This window comes from Mesocricetus auratus, unplaced genomic scaffold (genome assembly GCF_017639785.1).
Source record: "Mesocricetus auratus isolate SY011 unplaced genomic scaffold, BCM_Maur_2.0 Super-Scaffold_100022, whole genome shotgun sequence".
NCBI classification, from domain to species: domain Eukaryota; kingdom Metazoa; phylum Chordata; class Mammalia; order Rodentia; family Cricetidae; genus Mesocricetus; species Mesocricetus auratus.
The window spans coordinates 10,745,357-10,761,216 of NW_024429203.1; the positions used below are offsets into that span (position 1 = coordinate 10,745,357).

At 43.4% G+C, this 15,860-nt stretch overlaps 1 protein-coding gene across 4 annotated transcripts in view; it reads left to right on the forward strand.

Annotated features, from left to right (window-relative positions):
• Positions 1-9,534: 9,534 nt before the first annotated feature.
• Zbtb44 (zinc finger and BTB domain containing 44) overlaps positions 9,535-15,860 on the forward strand; it is a 55,981-nt gene continuing 49,655 nt past the window's right edge. Inside the window, exon 1 of one of the 4 annotated variants that reach the window (XM_013123928.3) lies at positions 9,535-10,073. The gene's annotated coding sequence lies outside the window, so the exon portion shown is untranslated. The remainder of the gene's footprint in view (positions 10,074-15,860) is intronic. The other 3 variants (XM_013123927.3, XM_013123926.3, XM_005084450.4) reach the window with 3 other exon arrangements.

Here is a 15,860-nt window from a genome sequence, read left to right on the forward strand (position 1 = left end):
TTTAATTCTTTAACTGGCAGAAAAAGAAGTACTCTTCTCACAAGGGTCTTCATGAAGTTCTCATGAAAGCTAATGCATGTTGTGAATCTCATGTGCCCCCACAAACCATCCAAACCTTCTGTACATTCTCCCTCCCTCCATGAGGGAGTGTCAACGGGTCTAATGCCATGAGAGTTCCCTCTGGATAATATTACTCTGAATCAAGAGGATCCTGTCCAACCCAGAGGAAACAGGTATACAATACTACATCTTTTCTTTTGGTTCTTTCCACCACATCTTCTTGAGCCTTGGAAGTAATGATATAGGGATTATATAGGGATTACTCCAGGAGTTTAACAAATTATGAGTTTCCACAATAATTATGCTAAGAAGTTTTTATTACCTGCAGCTGTCATGAGGAGCAATCTACAGTTATAAACACAGATATTTAGAAAGTAATTTTATAGATACATTACATTTGTTTAACAGAGCAATAGCAGCAGCCTCCACAAACCTCCACCATTTTCCTAACCATGATTTTTTTTTGCCTGAAGTTATAATATGAAACATGAGTCCTGTCCTGTGGAGTGGGGTTTAAATCCAATCAGAAGATAGTAGATTGCACCCACAATAGTCATGCCAATATTGTACCAATAGGCACATCTTGCCAGGCATGGTGACATTATAACATGTTAAGTCTATAGCTGAGCAGGACTTTTAGCAATAATTTTATACCAGCAGCCTACATATATATCAGGCACTATAAATGCTAGCTAATAGGAAGGAAACTTCCAGCACAGTACTAGTTTGATTTCTCTGTACCCCACAATCATACTATATGATGTCTTTAGAAACAGGAACTTTCCATTTTGTTCTAGTGTGTAACCAAGCACAGTGACAATAACTTGTAAGGCGTGTAGGTGGAGATCAGGGTCTTTCCTAGACAGCAACATGTAAAGAGACAGCCCACTCTGTCACGGGTAGTTTTAGTCAATAACCTTATGGCTTTTAGAATGCTCTGTTACATTCACTCAGGGTGACTTTATTGTTTTAACTGTTCTCCTGGATGTCGTTCCAACAAAGTTTGGAATACTCGTAAGTCAGCATTATATAATGAAACCTTCCAGTATGTGGACAGGATCTATGAAGCTCCAGTACCATCATTTCCAAGCAAGTGCAAATTGGTCTTGGGACCTAATGGCTAAGGGGTTGCTTCAGGAAGGTTCAATATAGCACAAAAATACCTATCTCAACATTTGTGTCATTTGTCCCATCAAAGGAGTGATGCTGAATGCACTATTGTGGGTGAGGAACACAGCCTTAGATGAGATTGTGCATGTTCAGGACCATATGTCCATAGACACTTTCTATTTAGGGCTTTTTGATTTTTGGTGTTGTTATTGTTGTTTGAGACAGGATTTCTCTGTGGCTTTGGAGGCTGTCCTGGAAATAGCTCTTGTAGACCAGGCTGGTCTGGAAATCACAGAGATCCTCTTGCCTTTGCCTCCCAAGTGCTGGTATTAAAGGCATGTGCCACCACGGCCTGATGGTGTGTGTGTGTGTGTGTGTGTGTGTGTGTGTGTGTGTGTGTGTGTTTGGTTTGTGTGTTTGGTTTTTGTTTTTTTGAGACAGGGTTTCTCTGTGTAACAACCCTGGCTGTCCTGGAACCTACTCTGTAGACCAGGCTGACCTGGAACTCACAGAGATCTGCTTGTCTCTGCTTCCTGAGTGCTGGGGTTAAAGGCATCACCACCCAGCTCTATTTAGCTTTTTATAGGTCACGCTATCACCATGAGCTGTTTGGTTTTTTGCCAACCGTAGTTGGCTATCAAAAGGGCATTATGGTTTGTGAGCCCGTCTTACCCAGCCATGCATGCTTGCTTTTATAGTTTATATCTTCTAGTGAAAACTTCCATTAATATGTGGAAAATGTATCTGAATAGCACATGCATATGAGGCATGTATACTTTCACAGATGAGAAATGCACACATCACACTAATCTTTTATACATGTACTGCTCCATCTCCACTAGCCCTTCTGCTTTGGGTGGTTGCTATGAATTAACGTACACCTAGCTCAGCATCTAAAGCCTTCCCAATAGCAAGGGACCAACAAATCCCATCCATCTGAGGGCCTCTGGTTATCCTGTATGCCCTCCACCTACTGGCAACAGTAGCTAACTCACTAGGGGAGCAGCTGAGGTAGTTACCAACACACAAGGTCTTCTTCCACAGTAGCTGCTGAAGTAGGGATCATCTGTACTTTTCTGTCATTCATCTTTTCAGTGAACTGTTCAGACTTTAAAGTCTTCCAGAGGTTCATAAACAAAGCATTTGTCTTTTTATTCACCCCAATCCTACCCCCATTGCTATCAAGTGACCCAAAGAGATCTTTTGTCTGATTTCCCTTAAACTTTCCTTTCTCTGGCTGTAAAAATTGGAAATTCAGCACTTTTATCCTATCCTCCCTCTTATCCACATTTCCTAATAAGGAGAGTTCCTCCTGTGTTGTGGAATATTATTTTAAGATGTGTTACATTTGTTTATGCTGTGGAACATTTCTTTAATGATGCAAAGATGTGTTGCATTCTTTTATGTTCCATTTGTTTAACTCTGTGAAGCTGTATTACTTTACCTGTCTAAAACACCTGATTGGTCTAATAAAGAGTTGAACAGCCAATCACAAGGCAGGAAAAAGGATAGGTGGGGCTGGCAGAATACATAGAAGGAGAAAAAGAGAGATCAAGGAGGATGAAGAGAACAAGAAGAGGATGCTAGGGGCCAGCCACCCAGCTACACTGCCAGCCATGGAATAAGAGGAAAAAATAAGATATACAGAAGTGAGTAAAGGAAAAAGTCCAGAGACAAAAGGTAGATGGAATCATTTAAGTTAAGGAATGCTGACTAGAAATTAGCCAAACAAAGGCTAGGCATTTATAAATAAGACTCTGTGCGTGTTTATTTGGGAGCTGGGTGGTGGGCCCCCAAAGAGTAAAACAACCAACTACACTCCTATATATCTACTTTCAGGTCAAGTGCCCTCTGGACAAACAGATAAGCCTCAGTTGCCTGTCTCATCATTTCCAGAAGGGATCATGCAATATAATCACAGGTTGCAGGCAAACCATTCTGCATTGCATAGTAGAAAGATGCCACCCCAGGATTTCTTCCATGAACACTTCATTCTGTATTCATCTTTACATGCTAGGTGCTAGGATAGGTTTCCTGGGGAAACTATTCATCTACATTGAGCGGCACTAGCAGACTAAAGAGAGGTTCCATCCAAGTCCAGGTTGGGGAAACAGGTATTATATTGTGATTGCCCATGGAAGCATAAGTATCACGAGGCAACTCTACCACCAGGAAATCCCCTGGGCAAATATGGACAGCAATATCACTGCAGAGTCCCATCTGTACAATATCACTCATGAAAAGAAGCACCACTTAGAGTACCTAGAAGAACTTATGAGAAAGTATACTACTGAGGAAGTCTCAACCTCCAATCAGCTTTCCATTTCTTACATAACCTTGGAGAGTGGGGGGGATATTGTGAAGGTCTCATGTACATTCATGAGCCCTGTGAGCCCCATTGAGAAGCTCCATGAGCTTCTCCCTCCTTGCAAAAGAGAACACTAATCTATCCAAACTCTTGAATGTTGCCCAAGGAAGTCATGGCTACTCTGATACAAGATGGAACTGCCCTGCTCTGCCCTGGCCTGCCATGCTGTACCATACCTCAGGTGAAAAGTTGTTATTTCTCTTCTCAGCTCCTTTCAGGCAAAGGAAAGTCTCACCCAAACCTCATTCAAGAGATTTATTGGGGACTGGGGAGATGGCTTGTCATTAAAGGCTAGGCTCACAAACAAAAATGGGAGATTTATTAGGAGGGAAAAATCCAGGAGGGTAGCTGAGTCTGCCAGAGCAGAAGAAAGCAGCAAACTGAACAGGCACAAGGTTTATATAGGGCTTATTAGGGGCGGAGTTTTCCAGGGAGAAGATTTCCAGGGTGGGGATTGGTCAGATTTCAGTCCCTGTGCTCAGATTGGCTAGATCTCCTGCTTAGGGATTGGTTGCTCTTTTGCTCAGGGTTCAGTGTCAGATTTGGTCTGGTTTCAGTGCCAAAATGTGTTTCTTTCACTAATCCTCTTTAGCTTTTTGGCTCTAATTTAGGGGCCAGGATATATTTTTTTCACTGTCTCTGATTCTAAGGCCAAAGTATGTTTTTTTAGCACTAATTTTGTGGTCAGGGTGCATTTCTTTGGCTCTGGTTGCAGGACCAACATGTGTTTCTTTGACTCTGCTCAGGTTATGTTTCTTTGGTTGGTCCTTTTTCCTTACATACATTATATACAATTATATACACACATACACACACACTACATATGGTGTGCATTACTATTGTTCTGTATAGTCTGAAGATGATAAACTATAGCTGGACTTTCAGTTTTGAATGAGCAAATTTAGTAAGTACATAGCATGCAAAAGAAAGAATAAATACTGGGCAGTGGTGGCGCATACCTTTAATCCCAGATCTTGGGAGGAAGCAGGTGCATCTCTGTGAGTTCTAGCCCGCCCTGGTCAACAGAGCTAGTTCCAGAGCAGAGAAACCATGTCTCGAAAAACAAACAAACAAACAAACAAACAAACAAAAAGAATGAATATAATAACAAGGAGCAGATAGAAAGCAATACATTGATGGGGGGGATGTCCTCTGTATATATATTTCTCTTATTGACTGATGAACAAAACGTTGTTTGGCCAATAGAGGCAGGAAGATAGGTGGGGCTAGGAGAAGAGGAGAAATCTGGGAAAGTTAGGCGGGGGAGATGGGAAGGAAACACCATGTATTGGAGGAAGGAGGAACAGGCTGGACCCTTCTTTGCTAAGATAAGACTACATGGAAATACTTAGATTAATAGAAATAAGTTACTAATTAAGAAAGAGCTAGCTAATAAGAAGCCCTAGATATCAGCTAACAGTTTTATAATTAATATAAGTCTCTATGTGTTTATTTGGGGCTGAAGGGCAGCAGGACCTGGCAGGACAACAAAACTACAGCAACAAAACAACATCCAGCAGAAATTGGCTGGGGAAGCCCCATTAAGGCTGCCAGCTAGAGTTCCTAACTGAGAGGCAAAGTGTCCCCTCAGGAAATGCTTCTACGGAAAAGAATAAATAGTAGCAGAAAGGTAACATCATCAAATTGGATTTTTAATTTATTAATTTTTATTTTATATGCATTGGTGCTTTGCCATGGTTGTCAGGTCCTCTGGAACTGGAATTACAGACAGTTGTGAGCTGCCATGTGGGTGCGGGGAATTGAACCTAGGTCCTCTGCAAGAGCAGTCAGTGCTCTTAACCACTGAGCCATCCCATCAAACTGGATTTTGAAAACCATCTGGCAGAAACCAACTGTATAAGCCAAAGCAGTCAGATGATCCTCCAGTTTCCTAGTCCCACTGTAGGCATTTTAATATGATGGGATAAACAATAGTAACCTTTATTAGAAAAGGTTTCCCTTAGAGCTGTTTTCAAAGACACTGTGTTTTTACTCTTGGGTTATTTGGCTTTTTTTGTTTTTCTTCTCTTGCCATTACAGAGGTGTGAGTGTGTGCTGGGATGGTAGCTCATCCACAGACAAAGGGGCCTTGGAAGATACTATGAGAAAAATATGCTTGCATCTTAAATGGGAAATGGTGATGCAACCCCATTTCTAGAGCCAGCTTCTCAGTGATTCCAAACGGCACACAACAGTTTACCAATTTTATAGACAGTATAGTTATGCAACAAATATATTTTACATTATTCAAATCTGTAAAAGAGGAGATCTGAAGGTGGAGAAAAAAATATCCAAAGAATGGAATATTACTATTTAGAGGGAAGAATGTATCGAAACAAGAAGCATGATAATGTTAGAGGTTAAACAAAAACAGTAACTCTGTGACTACCATGTTTCTTGAAGGAGACAAGGAAGGACCCGGACAGTAGTGTTATGAAAGCCACAGTCAGAGCTTGGGACTTCACCTGAATACAATAGAAATTGTTGGCTGCTTGCTCACATGGTTGCCAAGCATTACAATCCTGGCTACTGCTTTGTCAGTGAAGGGAAGGCAGAGTCCTTTGGGAAGCAGGTAAGCAATATTACAGTTTTCTAGGTGCCATCTGCTCTATTTCAGGATGGTGACAGTGGGAAAGAACATATTTAACAGGAATCGCTCAACTGGACTGGTTTGCAGTAAGTTAGGAAAGTGGCTAAGTTGACCTACCCAACTGAGAGGGTGGTGAAATGGGAACATTAGAGAGGCATGTTTCACGGTACGAAAAGAGACTGCTTTTTGTTTATACAGTTGGAAGAATCTATGAGGAAGTAAGCTTGTGCAGTAATGGACTGTCATTGAAATAACTCTAATCTTTCTGGTGAGTATAAAGCAGTCCACCTTTGAAAGATGTTTTGGTCTAAATAACTGAGTTCCCACTCAGCAGTAACGGTCTACCATGAGAGAGTACCATTTTTTGCCAGAAATGAGTCTCCCAAACAGCTTAAGGATAAAATAACCCCCCCCCCCCGGAATTTGCCTGGAATTTGAATTCCTCAGAATCATCCACACTGAGTTAATAATTAGAAGTTCCTCATACTGCTTGTTTGTTTCACCTGTGTACAGGATTCCAGGTGCACAAAATCCTCCCAACAGAATTATCCAACTTGGTGTCAAAGAAAGGTCTACCTATTCTAGCAACCCAAGGGCAAGTCTCTGCTAGCTCAGGAAGAAAAGAGGTGGGAGGCTGAAGAAGCCACAGAAACTGATCCTGCCCAGAGCCAGAATACTGAAGAGGGTTCCAGCAACAGTCCATCTTCTTTGCATTTTTTCTTACACCCTCCCCAAGCATCTAGAACTCTCTGCCTTCAAGAGATCAACAGTTATTTGTTGCTTCCTAAACTCTTCAGACACAGGGGTAAATGGGAGAGGAGGGTGATAAACACCTAAACTCTTCAGACACAGGGGTAAATGGGAGAGGAGGAGGATAAACACCTAAACTCTTCAGACACAGGGGTAAATGGGAGAGGAGGAGGATAAACACCTAAACTCTTCAGACACAGGGGTAAATGGGAGAGGAGGAGGATAAACACCTAAACTCTTCAGACACAGGGGTAAATGGGAGAGGAGGAGGATAAACACCTAAACTCTTCAGACACAGGGGTAAATGGGAGAGGAGGAGGATAAACACCTAAACTCTTCAGACACAGGGGTAAATGGGAGAGGAGGAGGATAAACACCTAAACTCTTCAGACACAGGGGTAAATGGGAGAGGAGGAGGATAAACACCTAAACTCTTCAGACACAGGGGTAAATGGGAGAGGAGGAGGATAAACACCTAAACTCTTCAGACACAGGGGTAAATGGGAGAGGAGGAGGATAAACACCTAAACTCTTCAGACACAGGGGTAAATGGGAGAGGAGGAGGATAAACACCTAAACTCTTCAGACACAGGGGTAAATGGGAGAGGAGGAGGATAAACACCTAAACTCTTCAGACACAGGGGTAAATGGGAGAGGAGGAGGATAAACACCTAAACTCTTCAGACACAGGGGTAAATGGGAGAGGAGGGTGATAAACACCTAAACTCTTCAGACACAGGGGTAAATGGGAGAGGAGGGTGATAAACACCTAAACTCTTCAGACACAGGGGTAAATGGGAGAGGAGGAGGATAAACACCTAAACTCTTCAGACACAGGGATAAATGGGAGAGGAGGAGGATAAACACCTAAACTCTTCAGACACAGGGGTAAATGGGAGAGGAGGATGATAAACACCTAAACTCTTCAGACACAGGGGTAAATGGGAGAGGAGGAGGATAAACACTTTTAGAGGCAAAATGAGAAATAGACAAAGCTTAAGAGAGAGAAGGAAATGAGATAAGAAAATGAAAGCGCTCTCTCTCTCTCTCTCTCTCTCTCTCTCTCTCTCTGTGTGTGTGTGTGTGTGTGTGTGTGTGTTTTCTGTCTGTCCTGTGAATATTAGCTGCCATCTTAGTCCCTTGAGTCACAATTAGAAAAGTCCAACTGAATGCTCCTTTATTGACTATCTATTAATTATCCTAAGACTTTATTTGTCTACTTTATTCCCACTAGATTCTCCACCAGTTGTTTCCATGGCATATGTTTTCAGCACATACTCTACCAAGAACCCTAAGCTCAGGCACCTCCCTAGATAGTAAGATTCTTCAATTCTCAGTGCAAAGACAGGTCCAATTTATTTAAAAACATGGTAAAGTAAAATACCTTCTATATACTTGAAAATTTGTTTGGAAATTGTGAAGGGCTGCATAGACTTTGGTTCTGTTGCTTTTATTTTGAAGGTAGATTTCATTGGTTAGGGTGCTCTGGGGCTTGGTGGTTTGCTTTCTTGGGGGGGGGGGGGGGGGTGGATTAAAGTCAGAAGAGGCCAAGTGTCTGTCTATTGCACCCGGGAGATCAACCTACCTTGCACAAAGGAGTCTTTCGGTTTAAACGCTGGGTGTGTGGGTACATAGTATGCATATGCAAATGTACAGCGCCCGAGGTGCAGAGCCTTGACTGACATCCTGCCCTCCTCCTCGCTTCCAAGGCACAATGACGCCTGCCTCCGGGGGGTACTCCCGGGGTACCCCCAACCCACCCCCGCTAAATCATCAAGTCTGGTTCTCTGAGGTCTGAGGAAGTCACAATTTAGGGCTTTGAGGGTTTTAATACCCTAAATGCTGACTTTGCAGGCCATCAAAACTTGAAAGCCCTACAGACAGTGTCAGTCAAGTGACCCGCACATATTCCCTGCCCCAAGGGCAAAGAAGAGTCGGTGTACTGTTGGGAATAGTTCACAGTCGCTTTAGCTTGTAGAAGCCACTTTGTTGGGGAAACGAGAGACATGGGAGCCGATTTGTTTGTAGTCATCCCAGGGCTACACTTTCTGCCATGGTAATCAGAAAAATGCTAGGGCAACCTCAGAGCACTGCGAGGATGCCAGACACGCCAAGATGCTCTGTGGTACGGCTCGCAAGGGATCCCTGTCCATGGGGAGAATGCCGGGGAGCTCGTCAGGTTCTCAGCGGCCCTCGAGGACATGCACTGATAGGCCTCAGTTTCCACGTGCGAAAAACGGCCACATCACCCAAATTCCTTCCCCGACAGAGAAGGGCTGGAGTGCTTTGCAGCTACAGAGAAACCTTTCGAAAAATAAATAAAAAAAGAAAAAGAAAACAGTTTCTTTAGCCTTTTATAAAGCGCCGAGGAAAACCAAACCGTTCTGACGTTTCCCTCGGTGTAGGCTCAGACCACGGCTACAGGGCAAACCGGACAGGCCTTGTGGCGCTTCTGTGGAAACATGCAGACAAGAGGACAGACCGGGTCAAGGCCCGCGGTACTTTCTGTGTCTGGCTGGCTCGACAGGCTAAGGACAGCTCGCTCTGCGCTTGCGCAGTCTCCTTCAGTCCGGCCCCGCCCCTCCTCCTCCCCAGCCCGGCCGTCCGCGCAGAGCATTGTGGGACACAAACAAAGTGCCCCCCCAAACAGGCTGGAGTGAGACGAGCGGCTACGGCCCGCACGCGCGCTGCGGCGGCGGCTTCCCTCCCAGCCTCCCCTCCCCTCCCCTCAGTCCCTTTCCCCTTCCCCACCCCGCCCCGCCGGCCGGGCCAGCGCTCGCGGTCGCCCGCCCTCGGCAACCGCCCCCAACGGCCGCCCGCGCGCAGCGGGCTTGGGCCCCTCGCTCCTCCTCTCGGGCCCGCGGGCGCCGGGCGCTCCCCTCGCGCCTCGCACTCTCACACCTCGCGGGCACGCGGGCGAGCGGCGCCGCCATGCGCGCCCACTTCCAGGCTGCACACTGGCCTAGGCGCGGCGGCCCGAGATAGGGTCTCCTGAGCCTCCCGGGGGAGGAGAGGAGCCAGCCGCGCGCTCCGCCCCCTCCCCCCCGGGTTGCCGGCGCCGCCGCCGCCACCACCGCCACCGCCACCGCCGCCACCGCCGCTGCCACCTCGCTGCCGCCGCCTCAGTCTGGCGGGGAGGAGGAGGAGGAGAAGGAGGAGTAACAGGCCTCCGGACCCCCGCACCGCCGGCCGCAGGTAACGGAGGGAAGGGCCAGCAAGGGGACAGGGGGAGGCGGCGGCGGGCCAGCCCGGGAACCGACACCACGCGTCGCCCACCTGGACACGGCGAGGGGGGGGGAGAGGAAGGAAACGTGATTTGTCACTCTTGATTCGTGCGGGGAAACACCCCACAAGGTCCCCCTCATTGGTATTTGATCCGGGAAAGGGGGAGCGGCTGGCCTCGCTCCCTGGGGACCTGAAGTAGTCACCCGGATCCTCCAGGGGAGCCGATTTTGCAAGGCAATCCGCCCAGCACCAAATGCAATGCTGGTGAGGTGTGTTTGTACCCGCTCGCTCACCTGGTCTACCCGTGAGCCCGAGACCTGTTTGTTCCCTCCTCTCCTCCGCTGCCTCCACCCCCCTCACCCCCCCATTAGAACGGCACTTTTAAAAGAAAAGAGGAAGAGTATGCAAACACACCTCCCCCCACCCCCACACACACCTACCTGAGGATATCTCTGTATCTGGTCGTGTTGCTGTCGGCCTACCAAAAAGGAAGGAGTTACCTGCAAGTGAAATGACAACTTAAGTTATAACTGATTAAAGGAAATGGTACCTGTTTGAATTTTGTTTTTTGTGAACCTTAACCAGAATCTATTGTAAACTGCGTTGTTCGTGTACTTTCTAGTAACTTACAGAATTTAAGACTGAAACCTATTTGTTAGCTATATAAGCAGCATACTAATCTGTTGAGTGTGTTTATCGGAAAAATTCTTCCGCTTATTAGAATTTTATGCGGAGATAAGTTAATACCAAAAGCAGGCTACAATATAATAGCAGAAGCTGGGTAAAAAAAAAATCGATATTTACTTTTGCTTTCTTGGTAATTTTTGGTTTAAAAAATACTATAGATCTTGATTTTCCCCCTCCCATTCACTCTGATATCCAGTTGATTTATAATATTCACCTGTGTCTTTTGTAGTTTTCCACGTGGAATGTAAAAATTAGTGTTAGTACTTTGTATATCTATTTAATTACAAAAACCAGATTTACTTTGTGCAACAGTGTTTTGCTTTTTATTTATGTGTCTTAGTCTCAGAACACATAATGATGTAGATAACAATTTTATAGAAGAGACAGAAACTTAGTAACATTAACTGTAACTCGTTCTAGGTTATGCAAGTAGTGTTGACAGTTGAACCCAGGTGTCTTTCTGCTGTACTTCTCATGAGTGATATAATTTCTTTTATGGCTTCAAACTTTTCAGTTTCACAGAGGTTGTCTGAAAAATAGAGTGACCATATTAGTACCGATTCCATGATGGCCGGCTTTTCCTATACTTGCCTGTTTTGTGGTTGCTGTTGTTGAGACAGTGTGCCTCCTCCTCCTAAGTGCTAGAATTAGATTTCTTCACCACCATGTTTGATTCTGGAATATTTCCTAAAAATACCAAGTCAGTAACAGTGTCCATCAACATTTCCTCAGTTGCCCCAAAGTAGTTCCACAGGCTGTGATCAATCAAGATTCATGAATTGCATTTGGTGATTACGTTTATTTAGTCATGCCTTTTGTTGGAAAGGATAGTACCCAGACTATCGTATTTTCTTTTCTTCTTCCTTCTGTTTTTGTTTTTGGGTTTTTTTGGAGGGGGGGGGACACTTAACTGACCAAACCAGTTGCTTGTAGAACATTTGAGCCGTTTTAGCCTTGACCTTGTACTCCCCGCGTCATTTCATTTACTACTCTTTCTTTTTAAGTGAGAGTTTGGTTCCAGACCTGTCCAGCTGCTGGTCGATGATTGCATAAGGCCAATGATATCTATGAATACAGCTCAACACCAGGTTGTAAACTGAAAATATTAGGTTTTCGTGTGTGTAACCTGATTGATTGTGTAATAGTGTCAAAAGATTGGACATCCTTGGAACAAAGATTTAATTTGCTTAAAGTGAAACCTTATTTGGCAAGAATACTTAAATAAGTGATGCCCCAGACTTCGAATCGGAACACCACACAGTTGATGTTAAGTTTAAGTGGTGACTGCAAGGTCTTTTGTGAAGGTGTGGTTTAACAGTTTGATTATATGTGACCTTAAGGTAACTCTTTGACAGGAAGCAAAAGCAAAAAACTTGTTTCTGATAAATTTTCCTCAGTGAGTTTTAGCTCTTAATCAGTTATTTTATTGACTCTCTTGAAAAGTTGAGATTTTATTAGGTATGAACTAAATTTCTTCCTAAAAATGCAGATTAAGTGCTTAATTTTTATCACCTTAATTATGGATTTTGTTGTTGTTGTTGTTTTTTTTTTTTTTTTTTTTTTTTACGAGACAGGGTTTCTCTGTATTGTTTTGGAGGCTTATCAGTCCAGCCCGGCCTCGAACTCACAGAGATCCGCCTGCCTCTGCCTCCCGAGTGCTGGGATTAAAGGCGTGCGCCACCACCGCCCAGCAATTATGGATTTTTTAAATGAGTAAATTGATTTGTTTTTCATTTTAGGGGGCTGTGGCCATTACAGACTTAAGATTTGAGCGGATAATACTACCAAGGAGTTTATTCGTTTTATAACCAATTAGGATCCTTTTTGAGGGCCACACTGTCACCAGTTTGGACATAGGAACTCTTTCAAACTGGCTACAGTGTCTTTTGACACTTAGACTCACCTCTACTCTGGAGCACTTTCTGATACAAGGTACCCAGCCACATGGAAAGGGCTGTTTATCCTAGGAGTCTTGGTCATTTCGATGAGAAATGGTATATATAAAAAGATCTGAAAGTTTGGCATAACCATTGCTACCAGAGTATTACTGTTTCTAGACTTGTTTCAAAGGACAGAACTAAGAATTTATTTACTTAGACAGGGTCTCCCTATAAAGCCCTGGCTGCTCTGGAACTCAAAAGAGATCCTTCTCAGCCCCTCAGGTGCTGGGATTAAAGGTATGAGCCGCACACCCAGCAGAATTTTTTAAAAAAAGATTTAAACATTTTTATGTGTATCAGTGTTTTCCCTGCATCTGTCTGTTTGTACCTGTTGCCCTCAGAGGCTGGAAGAGGGTGTTGGAGATCCTGGAGTTAGAGTTACAGTTGGTTGTGAGCTGAAATATAGATACAGGGAACCGAACCTGGGTCCTCTGCATGCTAAGCCATCTCTAGCCCCAGGATTTCAATTTTGAATGTATAAAATATATACATAGTTCAGCATAATGTTGCAAAAACTGTGCCTTTAAAAACTTCACTTAAGAAAACTTCATTCAAGGGCCTAGGTTGAAGCACGAGTACTATCAGAAATCAAAACCAAAACCTTGGCTCAAGTGCCAGAGGGTTAGCAGTACGGTAGGCTGAAGCCACATAGTACTGCTTTTTTTAATTTGTTCAAAATTTTTTGCCTTTAAAAAATTAGACTATACATTTTATAGTACTACTTTTGTTTTATAATTACATTCAGATACCTTTGGCTAACCTTTAGAAATTTGTAGAGACATAGATTTGAAGTTTGCTTTTGCAGGTGTTGTATTTTTAAGTAATTCATGAAAGAAAAACTGCAACTTTTACTTGAAAAATCTTGATCTAGGGGATGGGGAATAGCTCCATGGGTAAAGTACCTGCCATAGCAAGCATGAAGACCTGGGTTCAGATCTCTAGCATCAGTATCTGGGGGTGGGAGCCCGGGATTTGGGGCATGGGTAGAGACTTAGCAAGATCCTGAGACTTGCTAGACAGCTAGTCTCGCCAATAGATGATCTTCAGGAAAGTGGTAGAGGAAGACTGACTTTCCTTACTCCCCACCCAAATCATCTTTAAAGCTAAATGTAATTGATAGAGGTTTTATTTACTTAATTTTGGAGACAGGGTTTCTCTGTGTAGCCCTGTCTGGCTATCCTGGACCCCAGCTCTGTAAACCAGGTTGGCCTTAAACTCACAGAGATCCACCTACCTCTGCCTCCTGAGTGCTGGGATTAAAGGTGTGTGCCACCACCACTTGGCAAATGCTTGCTTTTATACTGCACAACAAAACTGGCATTCATAACGTCTGCAAATATAAAGGCCATTTGGACACATGAAGATAACACATTTAATTTAGATTAGATAAATTTGATATAAATGCATAATTATGTGGTCTGAAATACTATGTTCACATAGTTTTCAGAGGGAGCAATGGTTGTTTAAAGTAGGTATGTATAGCCATGCAAACAGCTATTGTGATAACTATGGGGCTAATCTGATTGTAATTACTAGCATTACTAAATATTTTGTGAATTATCTTAATTAAGGCTCATTTTAACATTTAGATATTGCTACTAGTATTTTATTTTGCAAGTAAAGAAACTGATAGCTAGAAGAATTAAATCACATGTCTAGGATGCCATAGCTATTGAGTGACAGACCCAGGTTTCAAATTCAAGTGTATTTTCAGAGTTAGCACTCACCTACTTGTTGCACCTCACAACTGAGTGTAACAAGCCAAGACAATGAACTTATTTCCAGTGCTATACGTAAGGAACTACATGACTCACATACTATAGGAACACTGAAATTGTAGTCCAGAACTTACAAGTATTTGTCCTATCTATTATAAATCCTTAGATTTCCCCTTCTAAGAAATTTGGGGGTCATGACCCTGTGTGAAGAAGATTTTATTAAAGGTATCAGAACTCAAGATGGATTGATAAGTGGATATATTTGTTAAAAAAAATAAAAGAATATTACAGAGTGTTGATAGGCATGGCTATTTATTCAGCTATAAGTTTGTTTTTGTCTTTTTACATTTTTCTATGCCTGAAAATTTCACAGTTGGGAGTGATTGAACATCAATTCTTATTAAAAACCAGTATTACTGGGACTGTAGCTCAGGGTAGAAGGGTGCTGGCCTAGCAGGTACTGTATCTGCATTGTGTAAATTGAGGTAGTGACAGGCTTGAGCTTCTAATGCCATCACTCCAGTGGTGGAAGCAAGAGGATTAAGATCATCCTAGACCTAAGCCAGTTTTGTTCACTCTGGGTTTTTGTATGAGTTCTTCGAAATAAAAATCAACAACTACCCCATACCACTAGTATTATGACAGTTAACACAGAGACCACCCACTCACCCAATCTCTGTACAAAGAATGAGAGATGTGAAATACTCTGTCTTAAATGAGAGATGTATAGTACTCTCTCCAAAGTTCAGCATCTTCTACGAAGAGAGACAGAAAAATTACTTAAGAGCGAGCCAAAGGTGGTGGTGGCTGACTTCAAGGAAATAGTACTTTCTAGACACAACAGGACAGCTGTTCATACAAACTTAGTGGTTATGACAGCATGACCAAGACCTGCATAAAATCAGGCCAGACAAAAATCCCTGCATGTCCTGCCAGCCAGCTCCCAAATAACGACACAGAGACTTTTATTAATTATGAAAGCTCAGCCTTAGCTTAGACTTGTTTCTGACTAGCTCTTATAACTTAAATTAGCCCATTTCTATTAATCTATGTGCTGCCATTTGGCTCACGGCTTTGAACTCTGCTGTATGTCCTGTTTCCTGTGTCCGGTTGTCGACTTCCCCTTTCTACTTCCCAGAGCCGTCTCTGTCCAGAAGTCCTGCCTATACCTGCCTAGTTATTGGCAGTTTAGCTTTTTGTTAAACCAATCACAGTGAGATATCCTTAGAGTGTAATCAAATATCTCTCACAACAAATGGGCAATGGAGGTGTGCATAAAATCCCACCACAAGTTGAGGAGCTATTGATATTTGATAGTTTTTGGGAGAGAGAAAATAGGTTTTCTTTAATGTTAAGACTCCTGGTAGACTGGCCACACTACAGGACAGGTCCCACACTGAAGAGTAAGTTGG